Here is a 3,694-nt window from a genome sequence, read left to right on the forward strand (position 1 = left end):
CCTTATAGTTCCTACTTTTCCCACTGTTCTCTTTTCTCGCTCCTCCAGAATAATCTGTATTCAAGTATTATAATATTTAGTCCTGAATGTATGATTGCATTACGGTTGATTGAAAATTCTTCAACCTCTTATTAATAATCAGAGTCGAATATATTATATTCGCTAAACGCATAATAAAATTAATGCTTGATTACAATTTTACAAAACAATGTACATTAATACTCATTTGCGTTACCTATATTCTAAATATTATATGCATCTATGTAGTAAGTTTCATCTTTTGTGTTGTAAATTTCTTAACTTTTTTAACAGTGTATAACTCAGACAGAACTTGCATATTGTTGAAATGTATTGCAATATTACTGTAATATTTCTTGAATATTCCCGAATACTTGCAATGCGCTCGCAAACACGAAAGGACGTTGCAAACATAATATAATATTGCTGGTCAATATTTGTAAAATATCAGTTCGCAATATTAATTATTTATAACATATGTATCCTGCATATTGCTTAGTTTTTTCTCAATATTTTAATACGTTTCAGGAATCATTTTTTTATTAGCAGCATTTTATTTAAAAAATGTTACCATAACCTTTTAAAATATTTGAAAAAAAATGATATGGAATCATTTCAAATGTTACAAAAATATTAAAAAGCAATCGCTTTTAATATGGAAAAAAAATGTTCGAATGAATATTTGCTAAATATTTTTTAAATAATGAAAAATAATCATTTTATAGGTACTGTTCTGAAATATTTCTGCCACCTATAAAAACTGTCTATGATTTCAGCAATATATCAGAAAGTTTTATTTATTATATTGCCCTGAAATATTGTGCAATACTTGACATAAAGACATCAATAACATTGCTGTCGCAACGAAATATTGGAAATTTGTTGTAATATTTTCGAAATATAGTGTGCTGTGTGGGATATACACCTATAGTTCGCATGCAATTTTATAAATATAAGAATTACTCGAGCCAGCTATTGCAATCTGTCAATCATATTATCAAAGCTGCTGCGCGAAGCGCGCCGCTCAAAGTCGGCAATCAAAAAAAATGAACACGCCATTGCCAAGCTATCTCAATAATTACGAGTAATTGAAACTCGCATATTTAGGTATCAAGAGACGCGGTAGCGTCTCGACGCCAAGTATAAAAGAAAAAATCGGCCTCCTCACGATGCGCTACCGCTACTCTTATTGACGCCAAGTTGGCGTTTTTTCGTCTGCTACGATGAAATAACTTGAATTATCTGCGGGTATATGTCGTGGGCGAAAAATGTGTCAGGTCCAATATGTTTTATTTTTTTTTCCTTTACAATGAGCCTTTGCCCAATAAAATCGGTTCCCGTAATGCTGATATCTGGCATTTTAGCAATATCAGTCGAAAAATTTTTCTCAATTTGTCCCCTCTCACACAATCTTAAAAAATTTGTCCCCTCGCATATACGTATGAGCTTCGACGCGACACAGGCATAACGATTCGAGACGCGCATGCGCAGCGAGCCATTGAACACGTGTAGTCTTCTGTTAATATGGCCTCGTTTTTCGCTCTGATTGCTCATTTATGTCAAAGAATGCTCCATGAATTTGCTATATAGGTACTTTATATTTAATAATTATAATTGTCTGTCGAAAGGACTTCAGTTGATTGAAATAGACAGTTGTCTGAATAAATTCATTCAAAATAGACAGCTTATCATATTTAAAGAATTAATGCTATGAGATGTCTAGATGGTTAACTTGTAGAGCATACTTTAAAAAACTGAGTGAGCTTTATCGCATTAAAATAGGTAGAGAATTACAGACTTCTTGCAAAATCTATTGCTACTTTAAAGTTTTTCTGGGTTAAGGACACACAACGTAACACCACTCTGTCTTATTCATGACTAAGCTGGACTATTCATTTTTCAGCGGATACATAATGTATCCTGTCTACGATGGCTTTTGGTAGGAGACCAACTTTCTGACAATAACCATCACTTTTGCTTAACATCAGAAAAAAAAGTATAAGTAATTGAAAATGACTGGACGCAAGAGTCAATTTGCTTGAGACTAGGATTTAAATTGCATTTCACCTTCTGCTCGGCAAATTCATTGCATTTGATACTTTTTTCTTAGCGTTGAGTAAATCAAGAACATTACAGTCCAGGGTAGTTCGAATAAACATGTCGTCTACAAAAATATGAGCTTTTCTATTATTCACCTGTATAGTATACAATGCTGGCATAATGAGGTAACGTTGCGTAAGATTCTTTTATGCGTCTCTAGATTTTATCATCCCAGTGCCTATAACCAGGCTGTTCAAGCTTTTTAGCTGCTATCTCATCAAATGTTATTTTTAACCCTAGTTTCAATTAATCCTCGTAACCCGGGCTCAACCCCAGCACTTACTTCTTGATCGAGAAAAAAATTTCTAACGATTTATAGAAATTTCGATTAATTTTCTTGTTGTCAGCTGTTTCAAATATTAGACGAAGTATTTTGTAAAATTTTTACCGCAATCTGCGTCTCTTGTTATACATTTAGTAGTGTCTACTCATCTTTATTTTTACTGTTTACTGTGAATTAACTTTTTTAATCATCACTGAGATATATGTAGAATGAGTTTGTTTAATTTTTTCATGATGTTCTTACTTTCAAAAAGATATCAAATAACACCAAAAATGTTTTTTCAAAACAAAACGGTTACGCCAAGTATTAAAAGTGTAGCCATTTCATAAAAAATAAACAAGCAAAAATATTAAATCAAATCCAATAAATTAGCCAAGCAAAAATCCGGTGGTGTACTGGTATGTGTGAGGCACGGCCCGGCGAGAGGGCACGACAAATGTAAGAGCGTGCGAACGAGTCAGTCATTGAATTCGACGCTCAAGCACACACGGTCTCCGTCAATGATAAATCGGAGGAAACAAAGGCTTTTGGTTGTGGTCAAGGGAGCCGATTTGTTCGCAGGTTTCTTATATAAAGCTATGAATTTGTTGCTGTCCTTACTTCAATGGACCATATATTGGAGCTAGTCGCTGGCACACCAAGTTTTTTGTAGAGAAACATGTACGTCTATTAAGCATCTACCTAGGAGATTGTAATGTACGGGAAAGGTCTTAAGAAACCTGCGAACAAATCGGCTCCCTTGACCACAACCAAAAGCCTTTATTTCCTCCGATTTATCATTGACGCAGACCGTGTGTGCTTGAGCCTCGAATTCAATGACTGACTCGTTCGCACGCTCTCATATTTGTCGTACCCTCTCGCCGGGCCGTGCCTCACACATACCAGTACACCACAGGATTGTTGCTTGGCTAATTTATTGGATTTGATTTAATATTTTTGCTTGAAAATTTGCTCATTTGCACAATTTTATAAATTTATTTAGACTGTTTTACGTTACATTTTCATCACATTCAACTACATTCAACCAATAAGCAAACCAGTAAAAGCATCTCTTGTTAATTCATTGGTTATGTTTCCATCGGAGTCGCCATGGAGACTAGAGTAGAGGAGTCCCATCTCTGTACATAAGGTATGATACCGAAAAGCTGTTAAATTGAGGTTGCCCGAAACGACACATGCGGCGCTGACTCCGCTAGTGAAACCGCCGATGGTGGAGAGAGTACCAGCTTAAAGTACTCTGATACCAGAGATGAGTAGGGAGATTGCCAATGAGCCTGTTTCTGGTGGTCTCAA

At 35.1% G+C, this 3,694-nt stretch overlaps 1 long non-coding RNA gene across 1 annotated transcript; it reads right to left on the reverse strand.

Annotated features, from left to right (window-relative positions):
• Positions 1 to 3,348: 3,348 nt before the first annotated feature.
• On the reverse strand, positions 3,349 to 3,685 carry LOC112494072. The gene is made up of 2 exons (XR_003059208.1): positions 3,646 to 3,685; positions 3,349 to 3,519 (listed from the first exon to the last, which is right to left on the reverse strand). It is a non-coding gene; the product is annotated as an uncharacterized LOC112494072 (long non-coding RNA).
• Positions 3,686 to 3,694: the final 9 nt, after the last annotated feature.

Source organism: Cephus cinctus, unplaced genomic scaffold, assembly GCF_000341935.2.
Source record: "Cephus cinctus unplaced genomic scaffold, Ccin1 Ccin1_scaffold0241, whole genome shotgun sequence".
Taxonomy (NCBI): domain Eukaryota; kingdom Metazoa; phylum Arthropoda; class Insecta; order Hymenoptera; family Cephidae; genus Cephus; species Cephus cinctus.